Source organism: Pleurodeles waltl, chromosome 6, assembly GCF_031143425.1.
Source record: "Pleurodeles waltl isolate 20211129_DDA chromosome 6, aPleWal1.hap1.20221129, whole genome shotgun sequence".
Taxonomy (NCBI): domain Eukaryota; kingdom Metazoa; phylum Chordata; class Amphibia; order Caudata; family Salamandridae; genus Pleurodeles; species Pleurodeles waltl.
Window position 1 is genome coordinate 563,164,535 of NC_090445.1, and position 27,398 is coordinate 563,191,932.

General features: G+C 43.6%; 1 protein-coding gene across 5 annotated transcripts in view; it reads right to left on the reverse strand.

Moving 5' to 3' along the window:
- The window catches only part of CSDE1 (cold shock domain containing E1), a 522,536-nt gene extending 495,741 nt beyond the window's left edge, over positions 1–26,795 (reverse strand). For all 5 annotated transcript variants that reach the window (XM_069238744.1, XM_069238741.1, XM_069238743.1 and 2 more), the window contains exon 1: positions 26,687–26,795. The gene's annotated coding sequence lies outside the window, so the exon portion shown is untranslated. The remainder of the gene's footprint in view (positions 1–26,686) is intronic.
- Positions 26,796–27,398: the final 603 nt, after the last annotated feature.

Genomic DNA, 27,398 nt, shown 5'->3' on the forward strand with positions numbered 1-27,398 from the left:
TCAACTGGAAAAGAGGGCACTGTAGGGCTGGCCAAAGCCTCTGCAGGATATACAGAGTACTCCAGAGGTAGTGGGTATAAGGCTCAGGGTGGTGAGCCTGGTACAAGAGAACATGAAGGGGAAAATGGTGCACACTGATCATTGGTGTAGGCGTCTTTTACATAGGTGAACAAGCATCACTAAATGATATGCATTTTAGCCTATGAGCACCTATATTCATTAGACTCCTACGATTTTACATTCCTTTATTTTTGTTTCCCTTCTTATTGTGCAGTGTTAACTGTGCTCACCTGCTCCTGTGTTTAAACATGTGGCAGACTAATAGTGCTTCTGTCTTCAAGTCCTAATATTAGTTATATTAAGATACTCAGCTGGAACACTTCTGATCTGTCTACCAAGGATGATGAAGAAAGGTGATTATTTTTTTCCTTTTTTTTTTTTTAACAACTTAAAGAGATCTATTTCCAGGAAACGTGTGCCTTAACAGATACATCGATGGATGGTTTATTAATGGTTCCATACTGACAGCGAAGCCTAAAATGAGAAGAAGATCGGCAGGGTGGGTCTTTCTAACTGGACTGCCATAAACCTTGAGGTTTTGATCTAACAATGCCCTCAATAATGTAATTTCTATTAGACTTACTGAAACCAGTAGCTCAGATGGTACTGTTGATTTTCTTAATGCGGACGTTACTCCTAACTGAAGATTCAGGGACATTTTTCTTTATATTCTCATTATTGTGGCATGGGGTGATTAACATTTGTAAGGAAATGCCTCCTTGGTATGGTTACCACCTGACTTTTTGCCTTTGCTGATGCATTTATGATTTGAAAGTGTGCTGAGGCCTTCTAACCAGGCACCAGCACCAGTGTTCTTTCCCTGACCTGTACCTTTGTTTCCACATTTGGCACACCCTGGCATCCAGGTAAGTCCCTTGTAACTGGTACCCCTGGTACCAAGGGCCCTGATGCCAAGGAAGGTCTCTAAGGGCTGCAGCATGTCTTATGCCACTCTTGAGACCCCTCACTCAGCACAGACACTGCTTGCCAGCTTGTGTGTGCTGGTGGGGAGAAAATGACTAAGTCGACATGGCACTCCCCTCAGGGTGCCATGCCAACCTCACAGTACCTATGGCATAGGTAAGTCACCCCTCTAGCAGGCCTTACAGCCCTAAGGCAGGGTGCACTATACCATAGGTGAGGGCATAGGTGCATGACACTATGCCCCTACAGTGTCTAAGCAAAACCTTAGACATTGTAAGTGCAGGGGAGCCATAAGAGTATATGGTCTGGGAGTCTGTAAAACTCGAACTCCACAGCACCATAATGACTACACTGAAAACTGTGAAGTTTGGTATCAAACTTCTCAGCACAATAAATGCACACTGATGCCAGTGTACATTTCATTGTGAAATACACCCCAGAGGGCATCTTAGAGATGCCCCCTGAAACCATACCAGACTTCCAGTGTGGGCTGACTAGTTTTAGCAGCCTGCCACACACCAGACAAGTTGCTGGACACATGGGGAGAGTGCCTTTGTCACTCTGTGGCTAGTAACAAAGCCTGTACTGGGTGGAGGTGCTATAACACCTGGCGGTGAGCCTCAAAGGCTCACCCCCTTTGTTACAGCACCCCAGGGCACTCCAGCTAGTGGAGTTGCCCGCCCCCTCCGGCCACAGCCCCACTTTTGGCGGCAAGGCCGTAGGAGATAATGAGAAAAACAAGGAGGAGGAGTCACTGGCCAGTCAGGACAGCCCCCAAGGTGTCCTGAGCTGAGGTGACCGACTTTTAGAAATCCTCCATCTTGCAGATGGAGGATTCCCCCAATAGGATTAGGGATGTGCCCCCCTCCCCTCAGGGAGGAGGCACAAAGAGGGTGTAGCCACCCTCAGGGCTAGTAGCCATTGGCTACTAACCCTCCCCCCCCCCCACCCCCCCAAGACCTAAACACACCCTAAATCGAGTATTTAGGGGCTCCCAGAACCTAGTAAGATAGATTCCTGCAACCTAAGACGAAGAAGGACTGCTGACCTGAAAGCCCTGCAGAGAAGACGGAGACACCAACTGCTTTGGCCCCAGCTCTACCGGCCTGTCTCCCCACTTCAAGAAAAACTGCAACAGCGATGTGTTCCACAGGGTCCAGCGACCTCTGAAGCCTCAGAGGACTACCCTGCATATAAAAGGACCAAGCACTACCGAGGACAGCGGCTCTGCTCCAAAGAAGAAACATCTTTGCAACAAAGAAGCAACTTTTAAAGAACACACGTTTTCCGCCGGAAGCGTGAGACTTTGCACTCTGCACCCGATGCCCCCGGCTCGACTTGTGGAGAAAACGCTACAGGGAGGACTCTCCGGCGACTGTGAGCCAGTGAGTAGCCAGAGTTGACACCCCCCCCCGAACCCCCACAGCGATGCCTGCAGAGGGAATCCAGAGGCTCCCCCTGACCGCGACTGCCTGCTTCAAAGAACCCAACGCCTGGTAAAGACACTGCACCCGCAGCCCCAGGACCTGAAGGATCCGACCTCCAGTGCAGAAGCGACCCCCAGGTGGGCCTCTCCCTTGCCCAGGTGGTGGCTACCCCGAGGAGCCCCCCCCCCATGCCTGTCTGCTTCGCTGAAGAGACCCCTGGGTCTCCCATTGAACTCCATTGCAAACCCGACACCGTGCCGCTGAGAGTGTACTTTTTGTGCCGACTTGTGTCCCCCCCCGGTGCCCTACAAAACCCCCCCTGGTCTGCCTTCCGAAGACGCGGGTACTTCTCTGCTGGCAGACTGGATCCAGGGCACCCCCTTCTCCATTGAAGCCTATGTGTTTTGGGCACCACTTTGACCTCTGCACCTGATCGGCCCTGAGCTGCTGGTGTGGTAACTTTGGGGTTGCTCTGAACCCCCAACGGTGGGCTACCTTGGACCCAACTTTGAACCCTGTAGGTGGTTTACTTCCCTGCAAAACTAACAAACACTTACCTCCCCCAGGAACTCTTGAAAATTGCATTGAGTGTCCAGTTTTAAAATAGCTTATTGCCATTTGTGTGAAAACTGTATATGTTATTTTGCTAATTCAAAGTTCCTAAGTGAAATACCTTTCATTTAAAGTATTGTTTGTAAATCTTGAACCTGTGGTTCTTAAAATAAACTAAGAAAAATGTATTTTTCTATATAAAAACCTCTTGGCCTGGAATTGTCTTTGAGTGTGTGTTCCCCATTTATTGCCTGTGTGTGTACAACAAATGCTTAACACTACCCTCTGATAAGCCTACTGCTCGACCACACTACCACAAAATAGAGCATTAGAATTATCTCTTTTTGCCACTATCTTACCTCTAAGGGGAACCCTTGGACTCGGTGCATACTATTTCTTACTTTGAAATAGTGCATACAGAGCCAACTTCCTACAACATTCAACCAAACAAGGAAGTGCTGAAGAGCATGGATTTAGTGGAGAGGACAGTGGAGTGAACTAGATTTGCCTTATAGCAAAAGGAAGGGTTTGAGGAAACATTTTGCCATCTTTTAGGTTGTGGCCTTTCATCCTGAACAATCGTACTCCAGCAAAAAGAACATTTAGATCTGAGATCAATATGCGTTTGATTGATTATATTAAGATAAATGATGAAGCCTGGCAGCTAGCTCAAAACATGGCTGTAGTTAAGGTTTTAATTTTAAAAACTTGTCAATTCTATGTACCTGGCTGGTGGTTGAGAAATTTCAAAAGAAAATACCTTAAATCAGATGGTACCAATCAAATGGAGAATAGAGGACTATGTAAAGTATGGCACAACATAGAAGGATTCTATAAGTAATGATACACTTGAAATTTCGGTTGATAGCGTCACTTTCTACAATTTGTTCGTATGACGTCAAAATTCTAGAATTTGTTTTTTTATTTTTTAACAACTTCTAAACCAGTCAAAAAATTGTTTGTATAAATCAATATGATTTCGACGATGAAGAATGCTAGTTGAAGAAAGAGCATTCCATGGCTTTAGCGGTCAGGCATAAATCTGCAAATTACAATAAATTATTAACAAAACATCCACAGGGGGGAAAAAATATATATATATATATATATATATATATATATATATATATATATATATATATATATATATATCTCACTACTGCTGAATCCAGACTATGGAATAACAAAAATTATAGATATAATAGAGGGCAATACTCAAATTTTGAAAGCTGGTTAAAGTGGGGTTTTACTGTCAAGCAAGCTAATCCCAGAAATGCACTGGAGCAAACGTGTGGGTAAGTCACAAAAAAAAAAAAAAAAAAAAAAAATACACATTACCCTACATGATCTTGACCAACAACATGAGCATGGCAGACTAATAACTAATTTACCTATTCTCCCCAAAGAGGTACTATAGGCAATTACAAGTCAAAAGACTAACCAAGTTTCCAGCTAAGATTTTATTCCAACAAATCTGTGCAAAATAGATGTTAACATCTGGACTTCTGTCATTATTACGATTATCAATGCAATAACCAACGTAATGGATTGTTCCCAAATCTTGCACGTCTGCTTTAATAGTTCTGCTGTACAAGAATGGAAGCAGAATTAATCTAGCTAATTATAGGCCCATTACCCTTCGTGGTGGCGCTGGCAAATTATTAAACGTTCTCTTGAATCTCATGAGAATTCAGAATATGTGTAATATTGCATGCAGTTTACATTTGACTGATAGGATAATTCAGCTGGGATAACTTGCTAGATTTACTGCTAAACATGGAACAAATGTACAAAAAGAGAAATCCAATAAAAATATTTTTAAAAAGGTATATTCACTCAGGTTCCTAATCAAGTTCAGGCCTGGATTAATTTACATCATATCCTCTACAATGGATTTAGAAGTCCAAGGCGGATTTAGTAGCAATATAGGAAAATTTATATGGCAATACCCTTGTATAAAATTAACAAAAAAGTATAGCCAATTTAGAAAGACTCCGTTAACCATATTTCTAGATTTAAAATGCAGATCTGATTTAGTGGCGAACAAGCAGTTGTAGTTAGCACTAAGTCACAAAGGGATTGAGAAACCCATGCTTTATAGAAATTGTAGTTTACATACAGGCATGTCAGCTAGTGCGATATGGTCACGCAAGAATACACTGAAATTACTTCACACTACTTCTGTAGCGTGACAGGGATGCCCTTCTTGCTCACAGACTCTTTACACTGTTCACCAATTACATTAATCCTTACCTAGAAAATCTAAACCTCATCACGTCAAAGATAAGCTTTGGAAAGACCCAAATTCTATTGTTTGTCAACAATGCAGTCTTATTATCATTGACTTTCTATGCATAAATTGAAAGAGGGTTTTTCAGACCATTGTAGGATTAATTATTTGACAATCTATACTTCTAGTACTAAGGTTATTTTTTGAAGCCTTAAGCACAACACCTTGCATCGAGAATTCAGGCATGGTACACCGCCCACTAGAGTTCATATGGCAACATGGATTTGTCTGTAATGACTTTTGTGACTGTAAAGCTGGAGGGATGGCAACAATTTCTCACTTTGTGCTTAGTTGTACAAAACTAGACCAACCTTTGTACTCTCGTACTTTTATTTAATCAATCTGCCACCCTAAATTTTATTAATAAACTGGCCAGATACAGAACAGTTGATCCTCAAATATGTTTATCTGCAGCAATGTATCTCTAGTAGCGCTTGGTACATAAAGAAAAGCCCCCAGGTCTAAGGATGAGGGGGTTTAAGAAAGTATTAGTTGATAGCTCGGGGAACATTTTAGAAGCGGCTTGCCTAATTCTAATTTACACTACTCTAACACTTACTCTCATACATTATGAATAAAAGTACAAATATCAAGGGGCAGCTCACCCCTTAATCATGGGGGTCAATGAGCTGTCAAGTGCCTGTTTCAAATAAAGTCGGTGTGGTGGTATGGTAGATACTAAAACTACCATCCATGAGAAGGAACTTTAAAATGTGCAATCTATCCTGATTGGAGGACAACTGTTGTGCTTAATTATCTTTAGAAATTTAAAAGGGAAATGGAGGAATTAATTTGTATTCCTTACTATGAGCGTATTCTCATTGCAAGTAAAGTAACGTATACTATCCGGTCTGTGGCAGATAACTTGAAATGACCGTCGGGGGCTACAAAAAGTCAAAAGCGGCATACCTTCCAGTTCATGGTATCCTGAATCCACTATGGTGACCTGAATATTGGCTGAAATTAATCACCACAATCTAACAGTAGTTTTGAATCACAAATGTCAAGACTTAAGGGCTACCAAATATGTAATCAGAAAGTTCAAGTTATTTCCCATCCTACACGCAGTCTGAATAAGTAGCTGACAAGTGTTGGGCCTCTATCAGCAATTTAAACTTCTGCAGTAACACTCATCCTTAAGAAGCACAACAGTGGGTTAAGGATACAAAGATATTTTCAAGTCTTAAAATGTACAAAATTAGATTAGTTACTACTTTACACTAGCCAACAATGGCATGGAACAGTCATCTCAACGCTCAGCTCACTTCACATGGAACTTTGCCCATGACTGCCAGGAGGATCTCCAATTGCATGGAGGCAGGCTGGAAGCAGAATCAGTTAGGATTCATATGACTCCAGAGGAAGATACTATATTTTAAATAGGGCAACCATTTTAAAACTGGTCTGCGCCATTGATAATCTTAAACATCTTCAATCGGATCACATTGAACGTATCCAATTTAAGGCCAACTCAGTTTCACCAGATGTTACCAGGTCAGATAGCAGGACTGCCTCAGAAGCATGGTAAAACAGGGATAGTTTCTCAAGATGTGGTACAGAACTGTCAGGCAGAATGAACCCCAAGCAGCCACAGCCCCAGCGCATTATCCCTGTGTTCTTGGTATGTAAATGGCCTTAGTAGCAAGGTGGGAGAGGTGTCAAAATATATTGTGTTGCAGGAAACATGGACTGAGAAGACTGTTCCAATCACAGGCTTTAAGGAATACTATCTAGCAGCTACAAAAACATTAAAGGCAGGCAGAGAGGCTGGTGGAATGTCTATATATGCTGGATCCAATCTGCCTAGCAACAAGCTTCAACTGACCTGGGCCTTTCATGGGTCCAACGTGTCAAGTTCTCAGCTCCAACAACCTTACATCTAGCCTGCAAGCCCTGCCTTTTAGTGTGTAATATTTATATTCACCTGAATAAAAAAAAGGCAAAGCAGGGAAGCTTGAAGTTCTATACAGGTTATTCAAATCCCTACAAAACATATTTCCCCAAGCATGGCTGGTCTTATCGGGTAACTTTACTATGCACTTATTAGGATGCTATGCTGACCAAAAACAATTTCCATAATTGAGTGCAGATGTAACAATTCCCCCGGCTTGGGAAGGAACGTGTTATGGATTGGAATGCTGTGGTCTCTATTCATTAAATGGATGTTTACCTCAAGATCAACCCGCAGCATTTACCAGGATCACAAATATGTCCTCTTCCACTTTGTACAACACATTTGTTGACTAGGAGCTACTTTCAATAGTTATGCACTACTGCATTTTTGACAGAGTGGAGTGTGACCATTTTGCCCAGCAAGTTGAGTCACTATTTAACCCCCCCTTAATCTCAGGTGCCTAACATGGAAGAAATTGAGCCTATGATCCTCTGTAAATCCAACTTTGCATGTCAACAACCCTTTACAAGGTCCACACACATCTGATGCACTTCTGAGTCCCCTAGACTACGACACTCTTGGGTCAGTTTGCAGTAATCTGCCCTAAAAAACGTAAAACCATCAAGAAAGGGACCGCTTAGTACCCCAACTCACTCCAACTGGACAAAAGAAAATTAAACAGGGCTGTTAGAAAGCTTCGGCAACAGGACCCACTGGTCGGTCATGATTCTAGGCAACAAATAGTACCCTTAAGGCAACAATACAACAATAACATCTGGTCTAAGCGGTCAAACCAGACCCAAGTATGGTTAAAGCTCTGACATGAAAGCAAAATGAAAAGCAGCAATCTTTTCTGGGCTAAAAGCAACTCCCTTGTAAACAGAAGAACCAGTCACTACAACACCGGTATTTCGGCAGTGGAATGGTCAGCCTTTATTATGGTAGTGTTTTCAGGGGGCTTCAGAAAGCAAGGAAAACGTCGTCCGCTCTGCCCAACGTGGAATACAATCCAAATCTCCAATTGCAAACTTCTGCGGAAACCCAATAGCTGTCTGTTACACAACTGCAGTTAACCCTCAAGAAACTGAGAACAGACGGGGCTCCTGGCTTGAACGGTCTCCCTAACCTTTTATTTAAACAAGACCAACTTCTCTGGGCCTCAGTCCTTACTCCATTGTGTAAGGGGGCCTTTATCACCAACACTATACCACCATGATGGAGAAGTAATATTATGCTTCTCATTTACAAAGCCGGTTCAATAACATATCCAACAAATTACCAATTAATTGCTTTGATAGATGTGGAAGAGCTAAGATCTTTGCCTCCAATTTACTGTTGGACCTGGAAGCGTGGATTTCTGCAACCGACATCATTCCAATACCAGAGATGGGACTTAGGGCTCGAATGAACACTACGATCAATCTTTTTGCTGCATCTCTTCTTGCTGAAAAAGCTAAAAGAAAACATGACACTATGCCTGTTTTGTCGATTTAAAAGCTGCCTTTGACAAGGTGCGGCGTCGGAAATTATGGGCAGAAAGTGTCTAGCTGGGGAGTGCCCCGAAATTGTTAGATATGGTGATTAACTTACAGACAATTGGGTCCAAGTAAAAAAAAAAAAAAAAAAAAAAAAAAAAACGCAAATTTCATTGTGCTTTTCAGCCAGACGCAGCTGGGCCTCCAGTGCCTAATCTCCAAACTGGTGGAATATACGGCCACGTTGAGTCTCAAGTTAAATCACAACAAAACCAAAGTGGTTTGTTTTTTTGGGTAAATCAAACACCAGCCCGCATCAAGTTCAAGTAATAAAAGCCTGCTGGAAACTAAACACCACGCCTGACACGCTGGCTACTTTATGTTGGATAGAAATGGGGGTGCAACCAGGCGACAGAACCTGTTGGCTATCCATACTAAGTCAAGCTCTGACCAACCAGAATATGCATGAAGTATGGGACACCAATATTGCCTTTCCTTTGTTAAGCAAACAAAAAAAAAACAAAAAAAAAAAAAACATCTTCAATAAGGCTTCTAAATGTTATTCTTGGATGTTAGACAAAGCAGACATGGCAAGACAATGCCACGGCTGGTCCGTCCTTCATTCATATACTTCCTGGCACCCCCAGCCGTATCTAATGACCCATCTTGCAGGAACTATCCAGCACTCCATTCCTCAAATCCGTATAGGAGTTTTTCCATCCAAGGATCTGGTTACTTCGTGGAAGTAAACTTGGCCAGATCCTTTCTGCCACCTATGTGGTTCAATGAACAAAAGTGTCTTACATTTTTTGTGTATTTGCCCGGCGGTCACACTTATGAGAAAGAAATTGTTAGCTCCTTCATTGGAAGCCTTACAAATTAGGTCTTGTCGCACAGCTGTGACAGCGCTCTTAAATCGGCATAACATACAGCGGTGGCCAGAGTTACAAAAACTGTTATCGCACGTTAAAGAGTTGCTCATTCGATTAATGGAGAACATTTTGTAATCCTTTTATTCCTTAAATCGAAGAGCGGTAACTCCAATTTGCACTATGCCATTTCTCACAGAGGAGCCAACGTTGGGTGTTCCGCAAACTGTACTCTTCTCGCGTCTCTCAAGTGTAAACTGAGAGCCTTCCGACTTTGCACTGGATAACTCAGGCTGTTTTTGCTTCTCTTGGCACTTTAGTGACAAGCTAGCGACCTTATTAACTATGTTTTAGCTGGCGATTCTGAACTAGCAATCTCTCCACTCAGCATACTAGTATCAAAGCACAGCTCTGTGTTGATGGTCTCTGGTCTATAGCACACTGGAGTGCCCTATATGCACTGACATGATAACCTGCTAACCTTTTAGTCCAAATACGCACAGGCACCCTGTCTCTTAAATGCTGGTCGTTAATACATTGCGTCTAATTTTAGATTTGCCTCTTTTGTTAATTAACTTCTATTGTCTAGCTAAATTTGTATTTATTATGTTAACGTGGTTATATTGTACAAATATGCCTAAATTTTGTCTTATGTATAAGTAATGGTTTTAATTTACTATGCATCAATAAATTACTTACTTAAACCCAGCAACTATAGTATAGACAACAATGCGAACTGCCTTAGCACATTAAACTGTTTCATTATCCAGGTCAATGGCACTCACTCTTGATTGGAATAGCAAGTTATAGGTGGATCCTCTATCTTTTCAAGCAAATGACAAACAAAGATTAGTTGAGCTTTACAACAACCTGTAATTCATTACGTTTATTCAAATAATACAATCACAAAATGTCCGATAGTGGAGTGTGTGCATAGGGTATTAAAACGGTCTTATTTCCTTTGTCTTTAAAATGGTCTTTCCAGGACGACTGCACTCAAGATGTTAATTTCAAAGTTCAGCATATCGACAGGATAGTAGTGCGTACATTTGTGAATGTATACACACACACACACACCAAACATCAGCCAATCTAGTGCATGTCCCAGTCGGAATGATCAATGCTTAAAACAGATAATGAGAGAGCTAATGGAGCTGTGTAAGACATCAATCATACCGTTTTCTACAACAAACCATTCACACCAACGTTACTACTACAGGTCCCTATTTGAATGCATTTTTTTTTTTTTTTTTTAAATATACTACAGCCAACTTTCTCGGGCAATGCAAAAGCTATTATTTAAGCTTAGAATCAGTGGTTATTGAAGATTTTGCTTTCACACTACAATCTTGAATCAATAAAGCTGTTGAGTCTCACTCGCACCAACAGTAACTGCAAACCTTCATTGATATGAACACTAATCTCAGTCCCAAGAAGGAAAGCTATTTCATGTTTTGTAACCGGCATTATACCAAGTGTTATGGTACAGAACGCAATGTTATGGATTCCATATTGTATAATCAAGCGATCTAGCATTTGAAGAAGAGTCCTCCACGGTTGTGCATCAAGATAGCTACCACCTCATTTCCAATGAAGGTTTTATTGGGCACCACACCAAGTACTGCTGACTATCAGAACTCCATAAAATTGCATGCAGGTGGGAAAAAGCCTTTACACAAAAATACCAAGTATGAAAAAAGCCTTTACACAAGATTAAGAATGAGAACAAACCAAAGAGGAGAAAAGTGCAAGGAATAACTAGCAGAAGAAAAGCTGCATACAGATCAAAGAATGTTAATATATAGATTAGCATAATCAAAATAATGATATGCAACCCTGTATAGACCGCAAAGACTTTTCTTCTATTCTGCCTTCACCACTCTTCATTCAATGACAAACGCTCTATGTGGTGTATATGATAATCACTAGGTTCTGCTTGCTGTACTAATGGATTAGCACAAACACTACACATGTCTACAGTATTCCTTGGTCTCTCCCTCTCTTCACTGCTCCAGGGTGGACCCAAAAGGCCCACTGATGTGATGTTTGGTACTCATTAGGTTATGTTTGCACAACACAGAGAGAGACCTGAAGAACCTTAATAGTGCTCTCATATTAAACTGTATTTCCTAAAGCGGGTAAACATGACAAATAAATTATGGCAAATGGAAGCAGTAACTGTGGCACATGATCAGAGCACACATCCAAACCTCACAACACACCAAATGTGTTATCACATTAAAAACATACATTGCCAATTATGCAACCCAAATGGAGTAGCCTCTTGTTTAGCCCCTGAAAGCACTTTAGGAAAGTGCTACATAGGTGACAGTTCAATAGAAAAGTTTCTATACAGGACAAAGGCCTCAAAACAAGACTGAGGTGAGGATGATGAGGAGTTTGAGAAGGAAAAACGTATTATCCTACTGTAGTTAATTACTTCAAATACAAAGCAGGCAAGAAATTGCCTTAGTCAGATGCCTAGTTACACCACCTATTTTGTTACTGCAGAAGGCAAAATGAATACAAGGTACAAAAGAGTTCTGTTGGCTATGAGAAACCGCATTTTTGTTGTTTTTAAACTTTGACGTCCTACTTGTCCTTATGAAGCACACACACAGGACTGTCTCCACTCCCTCCAACGGCTACTAGGTACCCTACTCCTCTAAAATGCTTATAAAGTTGTTTTTAATCACCCGAACTACTGATCCAGGAGCAACCTACTTTAGCCTCTAAAAAGCAGTGTGTTTGTCACTCCACTGAAACAGCACTTAAATATGCACAAAACAATCAATTCCCAAATGAGACACTTTAATACTTGCTCCTTTACTGCTGGATTGCTTTCAATACATTTAATGTTCAAATGAGTAACCTGACAAGTCCCTGCGTTTCAATAACGCATCTTCAACGTACCTCTATGTAGTCTACCATAGAACAGAATAGTTGGTCTTTTTTTCTTTTTATAATTAATTGTCAACACAATTGTGCTGGCTTTAAGTATGACACAACAACTTTCTTGATCCAATCTTCTTTCTATACAGTGCTGTTGAATCAGTGTTTTTGGTTCATTCTCCCTAATGCTGGTCATTTGTGAACTGTAACTGCTTTAGTAACTTAAACATTTGCATTCATTCCCTAGAGAAAATACAGAAGAGGGGCAGTCATCCTTTTCCTAGATACCGCTGCAAAGTATGTGTTTTTGCATCCCATTAAATAAAAAAAGTAACATTTTTGTCGTTTTTCCACACTACAAATGTTCACACATGTCCTGTCCCGTAGGTGACAAGATGATTTTCTGCATCATGTCTAAATGTTGCCTTTTACAAAATCTGTTGAGACTTAAGCCTTCCCTGAATATACTCTTTTTTTCCATTTCACCATTGTGTTTTTATGGACTGAGGCTTATCTCGCGGTCTATGTGAAAGCACAGGTGTAGAATTCAAATAAGGAAAAGAGAAGGGAAATTAAAAAAATAAAAAAAATAAAAAAAAAAACACACACCACAACACACACTTGTCTGGCTTAGCCAAAGCGTTACCTGTATATAACCTTATATAATAATAATGAAACTTTCACAAACTATATGCCCTAGATTGGTTTTGGGTCACCCTTATATAGTAATTGCTGTCTGCAGCGTTACTCACTTTTTGCTTCAACCCACATGATAGCCATTTGTTTAGTGTCAAGTCATTTTGGGCAGTGTGCGCCAAGAGACATTTTTTGTGTGCAGCCTCACTGTCCCCCCCACCGCCGAGCAAATCTTCAATACATCGCCACCTTCCAAACACTCAACAACGGGCGCTCTCCCGTCTGCCTTCAAGCCTCCCCGCAGACCACCCACGGACCGGCAGGAGAAGGGAACTGCACCTTCACCAGCCTCCATGCGAACAACCCACCCACCAAGGCAGAACGCCACCATCGCAGATGTATGCTCCTCAACACCTGCTCCGTCCACAAGCATGCAGTAGAGCTATGGAATCTACTTGTCTCAGCCTCCCCAGACATCGCCTTCCTGACAGAGACCTGGATGAACCCCTCCTCAGCACCTGACATCGCCATAGCCATCCCAGGCGGTTACAAGATCACCCGCAGGGACCGCTCCAACAAACCAGGAGGCGGCAATCACCATCATCCACAAGTACACCCTCAGGCTCACAACCAACACCGAAGACACCCTCAGCACTGCCAAACTCCTGCACTTCTAAATCCACACTGACCCAAACACCACCCTCTGAGGGACCCTCGTCTACAAGTCCCCCAGCCCACGACAGCAGTTCAGCGACTCCATTACCAACATCATCAGCACGCACGCTCTCGCATCCACGGAAAAAAAAAAAAGAAAGCCAAGCAGCAAACAGCAAGACTCAATGCCACTCATTTATTTGTTCTGGTGTTCCGATGTCCACCCAGACACCCTTTTTAAAGTCGGGCTTGCGCAAGCGCTCTGGACCATGTTGTAATCGCTATGTGGGCTTCTAACCACACCAATGTCACATTCATTAGTTTGTGGGCTTACCTTTTAAAAAATTGATTGATTCCATTTGTGAAAGGCGTGCATACGCCATTGCCTTTTCTGGAGTTGAGCCCTCCTCAAGCGCACCGGTAAACTGCTGAAAACATATGAGGCTCTGTGTTTTCAGCTGGTTCTGGGCTACTTTATGTTTTCATTTCCTGCGCAGCGCTCTCTCGCTGGGCAGGAGTCGTACGCATTGCATCACAGCGACCCTTTTACATGGATAACTGCACTTTTGCCGATAAGTTTCATGCCGAGCAAACTTCTGTTTCCTTTTCTGTGTCTCCTTCACACTCATGGCGATCATCAGCTCGCATATGTGAAACTGTTTAACTTTTCATTATTAGTTTATGTTGTAAGAAAAGTGCGGTTAGGAGTTTACAACTCTAATAGCTCTAACACAAGCAAACATGAGACCCACTGCATTGCAAATGCTTGTTTTAAACTATTGTGGAGGGGAGCACACAGCCCCCTTCCCTAGCCTTTACAGCCCCAGGACACCACCCACTGTGCTTATCTTTTTAATTAAGGGGGGTGCGCCTCCACACTCTCCAAGTCACCTCACGCCTTAGGGGGCACCCTCCCCGCCCAATCCTCCAGGGCCTTATGTGGGTGCCCAGGTCCCTACCTGGAGAACCAAAAGCACACACAATGTTTGGGACTGTGGTGGGAGCCCAAGGTCCACCACTGCCCCACTAGCTCCCTGAATGCAATGGGTGCATCAAAAACCAACTTTGCTCTCACTTGGAGGGAGCAGCTGTTTTTGCTTGCTCCAGATGGGAAACATCTGCTCCCACCCAGTGGGAGCATTTTTAAAGCTCCCTCAGGTAAGAGTGGACATACTTTCCTGGGCCGCGATCTTGTGGAGAAGGAAACTACTAATTCCCAGAGGTGGGCTCCCCAGGCAGTCACTCAGCCGGCCCCAGGGAATGGGATCCCTGGGGCTTTACCAGGCTTGGGGAGCAAAGGTCCTATCCCCACCCTCATCCTCCCATTTCTAATATTTGGCTCGAGTGGGGTCCAGAAGCCCACTGGCAGCTCGGGGAGGGGGGAGGGGGGAGGGGGGGGGGGGGGGGGGGGGGTTTATACTCACGTTCCGTCCTCAAATCTTATTAAAGAAAAAATATATTTAAATGAAAATATGTCTCAAGGCCCTGGCCCACCCAGGAGGTCAAACAACATTATTTTTTTTAAACATAAAATGGGGTGTTATCGCAAGGTGCCCCAAGGGGGAACGCTCCCGAGGCCAATCAGAAGGCTTTTTTTTTTTATATATATATATATATATATATATATATATATATATATATATATATATATATATATATATATATATATATATATATAAATTGGGTTTGAGGGACTGTCACAAGAGTCAATCAAACCCAAAATTCTAGATATACAAAAAAAATGTGATCCTTCATTTCTGCAACACTACTGAACAAATGAATGCCAAACCACTAAAACGAATTGCACTGCAACATTTATATAGCGCTTTCTAAGCCAATGTGGTGAGTTGAAGTACTTGCCTTTACGGTTGCATGCTACACTGTAAGATATGTGGTAGAGCGATAAAAATAAATTGGTGCAAAAAATCTGCTTAAAGAGCAATATTGTGCCACAAAATTACATTTACTGTACAGCAAAATGTCATCTATGCTGCAATATCCTAAAGCGTTTGCTCAGTGCATTGCTCTGCCTCCTGCGGCTCCACCCTCTAAATAGAGGGCTTTCCCTGGCGCCTTTGAACTATTGACCCCTGTCAGGAGTTCAAGGCCCTCCTCCACCCTCAGGCTTCCGCCTGCTCCTCATCCCTGGTGTCTAGTGGGAGAGCTCTGCTTTCCTAATAGGTTACCTTCTGCTTCTCTCCTCCTTTTGCTTTGCTCTCTGCTCCACTACTGTCCCTTAGTGCTCCCTTTCCTCGTTTCTCTCACTCCGCTCTCTCACTTTCACTCTCCCCCTCTCTCTCACCGCTGCTGCCTCCATGGCTCTGCCCCCTTTTTGGGACCGTTTTTCATCCGCCCCCAGCTGTCCTTTCACCCCACCACCACCTCCCTACTTAAGGGCAGCCGCTGCGTGGTAGGCTGAGCAATACCACTGACCTGGTGAGAGCATTGCTCTGCCTCCTGTGGCTCCACCCTCTAAGTAGAGCCCTTTACCTGGCTCCTCTGAGCTCCTAACCCCCGTCAGGAGTTCGAGGCCCTCCTCCACCCACAGGCTTCTGCCTGCACCTCATCCCTGGTGTCTAGTGGGAGAGCTCTGCTTTCCTACTAGGCTACCTTTTGCCTCTCTCCTTTTGCTTTGTTCTCTGCTCCACTACTGTCCCTTAGTGCTCCTTTTCCTTGATTCTCTCACTCCGCTCTCTCTCACTTTCACTCTCCCCCTCTCTCCCCTGCCACTGCTGCCCTGCCCCCTTTTACAGCTGCGCCCCCTTTTCCCCATCGTTTTTCATCCCCCTCCTGCTTCACAGCTGTCCTCTCCTCCCCCTCACCTCCCTACCTAATGGCGGCCGCTGCGTGGTCACGCCGCTGGCACCCCAAAGGCACACCAAAGGCAGGCCTGTCTGCAACTGTCTGCTCCTGGACCACGCCCAGGACCAGAACCCCTGGCTCCTGTCCCTCCCCCCCCACCGCCGAGCAAGTCTTCAATACATCGCCACCTACCAAACACTCAACAACGGGCGCTCTCCCGCCTGCCTTCAAGCCTCCCCGCAGACCACCCACGGACCGGCAGGAGAAGGGAACTGCACCTTCACCAGCCTCCATGCGAACAACCCACCCACCAAGGCAGAACGCCACCATCGCAGATGTATGCTCCTCAACACCTGCTCCGTCCACAAGCACGCAGTAGAGCTATGAAATCTACTTGTCTCAGCCTCCCCAGACATCGCCTTCCTGACAGAGACCTGGATGAACCCCTCCTCAGCACCTGACATCGCCATAGCCATAGCCATCCCAGGCAGTTACAAGATCACCCGCAGGGACCGCTCCAACAAACCAGGAGGCGGCAATCGCCATCATCCACAAGTACACCCTCAGGCTCACAACCAACACCGAAGACACCCTCCCCACTGCCAAACTCCTGCACTTCTAAATCCACACTGACCCAAACACCACCCTCTGAGGGACCCTCGTCTACAAGCCCCCCGGCCCACGACAGCAGTTCAGCGACTCCATTACCAACATCATCAGCACGCACGCTCTCGCATCCACGGACACATACTCTTCGGAGACTTAAACTTCCACCTCAAGAACACAAACGACAACATCACCGCCACCCTGCTTGACAACCTCTCCAACCTCGGCCTCCAACAGCTCGTCACGACACCAACCCACTCCACAGGACACACACTCGACCCTTTTTTCTCCGCCAGCAATCAAGTCTCCTTGAGCCACACCACGAACTCCACTGGACAGACCAACGCTGCATCCACTTCTCCTTCAAGAAACCCACAACACACCACCACCCACAACGGATCCCCCACCGCAGTTGGAACAAGGTCACCGAAGACCAACTTATTGCGACCTTCTCCCAGAACCCACCCATCACCACTGACACTGATGCAGCTGCCCACAACTTTAGGCAATGGGTCAACACATGTGCCAATACTCTCGCCCCAATCAAGAATCTCTCCAATAGACGCACCGACAGAAAGGCCTTCTGGTTTACCACCAACACCACAGATTCACCTCCGGCCAACCTCGTGCTCTCCTGGACCCCCATCAACGACACCATCGAGATCGTGAAGACCATCCATTCCGGCTCTCCATCTGACCCCTGCCCTCACCACATCCTCAACAAGGCAAGCTCAGTCATCGCACCCCAACTATGGAAGATCATCAACAACTCCTTTGAGTACACCACCTTGCCGGAGAGCTGAAAACACACAGACATCAACGTCGTCCTCAAAAAACCCAAGGCAGACCCAAAGGACCTAAAGAACTTCCTTACTATCTCCCTGCTCCCCTTCCCGTCAAAAGTCATTGAGAAGGCCATCAGACAGACAACTAACTGGCTTCCTATAGGACAACCACACCCTGGACCCTTCCCAATCCGGATTCCACAGCAGCCGCAGCACCAAAACCGCCTTCATCACCACCACCGACTACATCAGAACCATTCTGGACAGTGGCAAAACTGCAGCCCTCATCCTCCTAGACCTCTCGGCTGCGTTCAACACCGTCTGCCACCACACGCCTCAGCAATGCTGGAATCCGCGACAGAGCCCTGGACTGGGTCACCTCCTTTCTCACCAGCCCACCTCCCCCCATTCCGCTCGGAGGCCACCAAAATCATCTGCGGCGTACCCCAGGGTTCACCAAGACCCTCTTCAACGTCTACATGGCCCCACTCGCTAACCTCGCCCAGTCCCACAACCTCAACATCATCTCATATGCAGACAACACCCAGCTGATGCTCTCCCTCACCAAGGACTCTGCCAAGACCTACCTTTACGAAGGAATGAAGGCCATCACCGAACGGATGAAGAGCAGCTGCCTCAAACAATTCCAACAAGACAGAAGGCCTCATCTTCGGCTCCACCCCCTCCGCATGGGATAACTCCTGGTGGCCTGCCACTCTTGCAACTGCTCCGACTCCCACCAACCACACACGCAGCCTAGGATTCATCTTGGACCCCTCACTATCCATGACCCAGCAAGTCAACGCCATCTCCTCTTCTTGCTTCAACACCCTCCGCATTGTCCAAAAGATCTATAAATGGATACCCACAAACACCAGTAGAACAGTCACCCAAGCCCTCGTAAGCAGCAAACTGGACTACGGCAATTCCCTCTACGCAGGAACCACGGCCAAACTCCAGAAGATGAAGCAACGCATCCAGAACGCCTTCGCACACCTCATCCAGGACATCCCCCGCCACTGCCACATCACAGACCACCTGAAAAACCTGCACTGGCTCCCAGTCAACAAGAGAATCACCTTCAAACTCCTCACCCATGCCCACAAAGCACTGCACAACACCGGACCAGAATACCTCAGCTGACTCCTACACCACGACCCGGCATCTCCGCTCACCTCGTCCTCAAAACCATCCCACGCGTCCGCAGAACTACAACCGGCAGTAGATCATCCTCGCACCTCACCACCAAAAAGTGGAACACACTTCCCACCCACCTGCGCCAGACCAAAGACCTCCTTACCTCCAGGAAACTTCTCAAGACCTGGCTGTTCGAGCAGTAGCAGCACCTCCTCTCCTGTTCTTCCCCCTCCCCAGCACCTGGAGTCCCTCACGGGTGAGTAGTGCACTTAACGAACCCCCGATTGATGGACTGACTGAGATTAACTTGTGCATTTTCATTCAGTTGTTTGGTTGACCAGGAGGGCTACCACCACTTACGGAAAAATGCAAATCGCAGATTAAGCACAGGGATAGAAGCAGTCTCATCTAAGACTATTTTGTGACCATATTTGAACCCAACATCCATTTTACTAAGACACATTTGTCCCACAGTTATCATCCAAGAGTTAAAAATGTCCAAAAGAATTAAAGTGACACAGATGTAGACTGCAATGATTTGTTACTTACCAGAACGCTTCATTAGCCTTAGTCCCGAGATTCTTCGCGACAGTCATTAATTTAGAGGTAAACCCACCTCTAAGGAGAAATGAGCAAGAAGTGATGCACAATTCTACTCCACCAACCCTTAGGGTGCTATAATATCTCTATCCACACAACTTCATGTTAACACCAAGCCAAATGAAAGGTAGTATCACAGGGAGAGTGGAGGGGGTTTAAGGACCATAAATAAAACTCTGGATTAAGGATAATTAAAATTACCATTAAGTAACTTGACATTATCCCCCATCCCGTTCATTACTTTTGAGTATACAAAAGCAACACTGGTCTTCAATTATGATGGTATAATCACCACTTTAATATTTAGCAGTAATTAAAAAATATTATATATTTTCTTGAAGATACTCCTTAATTCTAAACACCTTCGACAAATTGACCTTCAGATATCATATTCTGAATATATTTATATTTCATGCATATGTCCAGAGGCAGCCAAGTGACAGCTTCACAAATTTCATTCAGAGGTACTCCAAGGACATCCACCCTTAAGTAGAAACCCCTCTGGATGATCTGCCTTAATTTTTTTATGGCACATTCCCATCCATTTACCAACTGTCATTTTAGATGCTTTCTAGCCCTGATTTGTACCTCAAACGTTAACAAGTGTTCTGAATTTCTATACCTTTTAGACAGTGGTAGCAAGTGGCTTTTGAAAGTGGTGGGGCGTAAGTAATCTTCAACTGTCACCAAGTGAGCAAGGCAAGCGACACCAACTGACCCAAGGAGGTTTCAGGCTAAAGGAAATTGTCTTTGCATTCACTACACAGGCAAATATTTGCAGATGGGCTTTACATTAGCATAATCCCAAAATATAAATATGACATAAGTGAATTGTAATTACTGTATTAAAGAACGTAAGTAAACGATGGATAACATTTAGCCTTTTGTCATTATTTATCTAGTTACTACATGCACACAATCACATCCTTCCACTTGCACATTCACTGCAGAACCATATATCACTGTGCGCCTGGGCAGTACTGTGGCCACAGGCGACTTGTCTGCTGTGTCACCTCAAAGAAGTAATAGAAGGAAGGCAAGCAAGCCTGCATACAAGCTCGGAACTGCACACAAATACAGCGACGTCCACTGCAAAGAAATGTATACATCTGGTACTGTTCAACCACCCCTAGTCGCTCTAATTGTGAAATAACAGCACATTATGACAGCTTTCTTGTATGCGCATTTCTAGTAGCAGTCAGTGTCCGTATTTTTCACTGAACCCTTTCTGAGGCATCCCTCTTTGATATGCTATTTAATTGAACGTTTCTAAATTTGATTATTCCTAACTCCACTAATGAATATGAGAAAGCGATTAGAAGACAGCAATGATATGTGAAGTGATAAGAAAATGCCATTTGAACTCATTTTAATTATGCTGTGGAGGGATAACAGTGGTTAGAGAATTAAAGTTTCAAATATAGTTCATTTTTAAAACAATTGTATTGGATAAAAGGAATACCTGTCAACTTGGGCACAACTGCCAACTTAAAGTTATTTATTTTTGCAGTTTTTATAAAGCTCCACTTGACCTAAAAGGTACTGGAACGCTTTACATGAGCACCAGTTCCATTTGACAAGGTCACATTCATTATTTTATTAGGTACCTGTGGATTAAATCATTTGCATAGAATGTCAAGCTGACGCAGAGACTCAAACCTAGTTTCCTCACTCCAAAGTCTGCAGCTCTAAACATGACGTCACACCCTCTTATTGTTGTACATGTTTGCCTCCTGAAGAACACAGGATTCAGAAAAGGCACTTTCCCTCAGTGTAATTTTTATATAACGCGGTTGGCCTAAAAGAGCACCACTTACACCAGACAAGGTCACGTTCATTGTATTTCTTAAGAAACAGGGAGATTACATTATTTGCATAGCCTCGCAGAACATCGAGCCGACGCCAGACTCAAACCAAGTCCCCCCCCCCCCCAACTCCAAAGTCAGCAACTCCAACAATAATGCCACACCCTCTTATTGTTGTACAGGCTTGTCTCAAGAAGCACGAGGGACTTTATAAAAGGTAATTTACCTTATAGTTTCCAACTAGCCTTTGAGCGCAACACGCACCTCCCCAGTCCGTACCTTCACAAACTCTACCAGGCAGGAAGGAAGCCCAGGCTGAAGTTAATCAACACAGCCAATCATTGTGTGCTTTCAAATAACCTGGCTCCATAAATGGTCATGTTGCATGATCTGCCCGCCCTCAATGTCTGGAGCCACAGTTTGAGAGGTTGGGGTTGCTCGGCAAGTTAGGAGCCAATCCAGACAGCTCTTATGACGTTTAGTTTGTTATATTATATAAGGACTGTACCGGGATTGAATAGGTAGGTAAGCAGAGCGCCCTAGTGAAGACAGAGAGGTGCTTTTGCTGCCCCAGCCCACGGGCTCATCACAGAGTGAGAAGCCTAAAGTACGCATGTTAGGCTGGTCGAATTTAAAGGCCCGGCCAGTTTCTCATGCACACTTCGACTACATGCGGTGCAGCTCTCCTTAGCAACCTCCACACCCCCTCCCTTCGTTTTGCCATTTAAAAAAACAATTGCAACGCAGTCCTGCTGCGGTATAAAGCACTTCCAACCATGTATTTTATTTATGTCAGGTGGGTGGCAGATCAAAGCAGTGGGTCAATGTCCTTCTGTCCCTATGCAGGAACCGCCTCTGCTTTTAGATCAGTTTAAATAGGGAGGCCAGGTTAAACATCCAATAGCTGTGACAGCTTTTTTCCCAGCAAAACAGGAGAAGAAAATATGTACTTTTTTGGTTTTTTTCATGCAACTATATTAGACCTTTACCAAATAGGTCAGGTTAGAACTGACCACAACTCCAACTTTCAACAGACTAACAAACTGGGGGAAGCACATTAAAGCTGGAACACTACTGACCTTAAGCTAGAATCACAGTGGACTCCTGAGGCTGACTTCTAGTAGAGCACACCCTCGATGTTACCAGTACATGCCTTTAAAAATCTACTCATCCACTCGCTGTTGCGAGTCATATTTTATCAGGCCAAGCAATTTTTAGGACCTACTCACCCCTTCTGGAGAGTTGACAAATAACAGGTGTGCTGTTCAGTCAGAAAATGAAGGAGCAATAAAGATGCATTTAAATCTTGTTCTTGAAACATCTGCTCTGTGTTCAGAGACAAAGGACAAAAGTCAATTTGCCTATTTTCCTTCGGACTGCAGAGTCCCGGATTGTGTAAGGTGAACTGTCTGATCTGCTGTAAAAAGTGTGTAATGAAATGCTGCAGGGTGTCAGGTTTTTCCTTACACCCAACATTTATATAACTACGTCAACTGTACAAACATTTCAAAATGTCAGCTGTGAAAGTCCATTTTTGTACTTGTGTGGTGAAAGAATATTTTACTAGTCTGAAAACAAATAAGAACACTTTACTTGGTGATGTGCAAATGATAAATGTTTTCTTAAACCCAATTTACACAGATTATTGTTAAAACTATAAAGAGTATTATCAGTAAAGCTACAAGTTAGTGCAAGTTTTTTGGACCTTTCTAGGAAATTTACAGTCTGTAAACGACAGTGTGCTACCACATCATGCTTTAGTAATATATTTATTAAGTGAGTATTTAAACTGAGAAACACTCCAGCCCGGATGACAATACTATTAGTAAATTAAGACAAGTCATGGATCATGTGTACCCTATATGTTGGCTAGATTCTTGTTATATATGGAGCAAATATTTAGTCCAAATTAAAACAAGAGGTTTTTTGGTACAGCAGAAATGCTGAACCTTCATAGCTGAAGGTGCACTCATGCAAGAATGAAGAAAAGGAGACTCTGTAAAATAACATACTTTGCCTAGGGTCACACAATTTGAGACCTGTTTACGGGTCAAGTACATTACAGTTAGGTCAATTAGATTATACAAGTTACTCAACCTGCAGATCTAGTAACTTTTATGATTTTGATGCTTGCAATAGCAAATTGGGAATAACCACAATAGCTAAACACAAGGAGTAAGTGGAACACAGAACAGCCAAAAAATACTGGAGCCTCAACCTCAGGTGTGGGCTGTGTAATTATTTGTGAATGTCATATTTCCCTTTGTGTGCTTAGCGGTTGAAATAGAATACTTTTCTTTTTTTAATAAAAGCGAGTATTTTGCAGGACAATAATTGCTGTTACATGCATTTTGAGTTGTGAACCTGTGCTCGCTATCACGTACCCGCAAACCCCACCCAACCCCCACTAAGAGCAAGACTTGGACTGCCCGGACCATATTGTCCTGAGAGTCAAATAAAGAAGGGGTACAATGCCCAGTTGTCTAAGATCCATAATAAGTCAGGCCCATGGCTCAGCCCAGTAGCCCCAGCATGCCCCAAGGCCCTCTGACAAGGGTTGTGACAATCATGTGTGCTGTATTGAATGGTGAAGGGCCTCCATTCTTTTGTTCATCCCAATTCCTGGATCCTTTTAGGGCTTTTCTGATTGCTGTTGTTGAGCAGAACTTCTTGGCAGCTGTTGAAACGAGTATTTAGAAAAGGAATAGGATGCTAAGGCACCTGTAGACTGACAAAATGAGGAAGAGTGTTTCTTTCTTTGAACAACTCATTAAGCCTCTCTTCTGCACCAAACAATGTAATACCTCCAAACGATATTCTTAAATCTGACTTATTTTTGCAGATTCCAAGTGCCACTTTCTTAGGCAAAGGTTTTTCCTTCCCGCTATATTTGCTGCTGCAGCTACTACAACGGCTGTAACCATGTCAAAAGAAATGTGAGGGGTTATTCAGTTTGTTTTTCTATAGCTTCTATAAAAGAGAACATTCAACATTATCATGACTCGCTTTATAATAATCCTTAAGATCACTGTAAGTAATTGTTGGATCCCCACTGGCTGTGTGAGTATTGGGGTCATATATGGTACAAACACTTTAAGAACAGGATTTTTTTTTTTTATATCAGCTTAGTCTTTCAGAATACTGTCTTCAGCTATAGACCATCCACACAATTTTTAAGGGAGGATTTTCAGATAAACTTGTTAATTATCGACAAATATCCTTACTGTATATTGAAGCCAGGTATTTGCCAGCTTATTACTCAAAGATCTGTCACACTGGGCCTCTGAGCAGGAGATTGGGACATTATTTCAAACATGCTTCAGAAAAGGCATAGGTACACTAACACAATGTCCCAGTCGTGATTAATTGACAAAACTTTGAATACCTATGCATTGCTTTATCAGCTCCAAGGTAACATCGGTTTGGTTCCCAGAAATACCTTATGGGCTAAACTTTCATGTGTAGGTATTCTGTTGATTCTATAAAAAGGAATTATTTACTACACACCAAGGACTGGTTCTGTGTAAAAACTGGAGCTGGTAGTACAGTTTCTATAAAGATCTATACTTCTACAGCCTTGAAACAAGACTGCATGTTAGCACCGTTTAGTATATTCGTAGGTACAATTTAGTCATAAGTCTCGAGGAGGATACTTTAATCAGGTCCTTCCATTCTCTCAACGTAACTGCAACACTATGCTCATACGGCAAGACCCTTTCATTTGCCTTAAGGGTTTAGACCGATTCTCCAGACGTGTTTGGTAATTCTACTAATGGGAACACCATGTTTACTTTTCTCAGTATCTCAGGCAGAAGCTACTTGCCAAAATAGATCGCTCTGCCTAGCAAAGAAACCATGGGAAGCTTGTTACTAATCAAAAATGGTTAGGATCACTCCCGCCCAGTCTCTGTGCTGAGGCAGAAACGGGAAATAATGTGCGTAAACCAAGCAGGATTGCACAACCGGCGATTTTAAATCACTGTTTATTTCTCCTGAGTGGTATGTTCAGCTCAAAAATAATAACTTGGACGAGAACGGATGGTTAATGGGCGGCTGGAAAGAAAATTAAGTTCGTAGAACGTTTCCCTCTTCCGGAACTAAATTGCAATGCGAATACGGGAGTAAAACCACTTGATAATGCCAAGAAATAAAAAAAAGCTTAATTTTAACAAGTAAACATTAAAACGCTACTCATTTCTTTCACGTTTAGCTATGTTAGTTACTGTTTTTAAAGTGACTGGCGTTACGAAGACTTAAATTAAAGTTGCCAAGGCTGCGGAAATAGACAGCAGCGTTCAGGAAGTCAATGACCATCCATGCTCGATAAGCTGGTTATCGAGCGTTCATGAAGGTTGCTGTGGCATAAGTCATGTCAATACATAAAGCGAAAGAAATACACTGCCTTTGATTAGTCCCGTATTAGCAACGGGCTGTATCTGTGTTGTCCTGTTATCACCTTGTGCACATATCTGGCTATTTATATGTCATTAAGGAAAAAAACGGAGAAAACAAAGGGCAGACTGCCACAGCCACACATGTTAGCATCCCTCGCACGCTCTAAGCCTAAGCAGTTGCACAACGAGACGCACATCTTAAACTTGAAGATTGTAAGACAAGGACAGCTGCACCAGACAGGTGAACAAAGGCAAGTGTTAACAAAACAAATTACTACAAATCCCAGCGTCCTCTGCACTGCTGGTCACGATGTCGTTTCCCAGAACGCTCACTTCCGACCCACCCCCACCAATCATTGGTCGAAGCACACTGCATTCGCCACTCATCTAGCCTGTGCGTCTGTCAATCAAATCAACTCGCTCCACCATCCAAAAAAAAAAAAAAAAAAGAATCAGCTGCCATTAGAGCTAGGTTGACAAGGCAAAAAAGCGGAGAGGTTAGGGTGGTGGCTAACAGCCTGGCTGCGCAGTTCAAGTGGGTGCCGCGAGCCTGGCTGGAAGACGCTTACACCAGTGTAGAAGGGGACAAAAGTGAAATGTTGAACGCTCGAACAACTAAGTACAACGTATAGCGTGCGACTGGACTTTCCTCAATATGACAAAACACAATTAAAATCTATCAGATTCTTGCCGAACAAATCTCTGTAAAGAAAAAAAAAATCGGAGGAACGACACTACTAAACATTATTACCCATATTCCTCCCACCACAAGAGTTTTAAACAGCCCCCGCCCTGAGACGAGGTGAGTTTCGTTGATGTTTCGTAATGATTTACAATTAAAAGAAAAAAGAACCCCTAAAAGAGTAATCACGGGCTTTACTCACCCCAACAGCTTACAGCACTATCACCAGCGCCGCCATAAGCAGCACGGCACATTACGTAGGAATAAAAAAAAAAAACAGGCGTCCTCGCGAGAACCCTAGTGTCACGCGGGTAAACGGGGCGGTAGCAAGGTATCTCCATGGAAGTGTTATCATGTGGGTATTGCTCGGACAGCGGACATGTTTTGGTCAGGCATAATTTTAATGGTCTGTTCTGTATTCCACCACCTGACCCCAACATGGGCGTTTCTTCCAAAGAGGAATTGACGTGTTTTTTGTATAATTGCGCTATATAAGAAAGGGAAAACTATCAACGCGTAGAAACGTTAGAGCTGTAAGAAAAAAACGGTCTGCGGGCACGCCGTAAAGCGGCCGGCTTAAAGCCGTTCATAACCATCATACTGCCGACCCAGCAAAATACTAGAACTGCACTAATGTTTGAGAGATCTAGAAGACAAATATATTAATCATAATTCAGTCACCAAAGCCGAGTAAAAAGGGACCTTCCTCGTGATTACAATGTGACAATTTATAGACCGGTGCTTGGAAATATCTGTTAACAAAAGCAATGTAGAGACGTTCGCGCCATTTACTGGGTGGACTTGAGTCTTTGGCTGGTGATACTTATTTAGCTGAATGAAAATTGTCCCGTCCTTCATTCATTGTCCTTACAGGGTCCTCATTATTAGGGTGTTGCACAGACCTCTTCATAAAT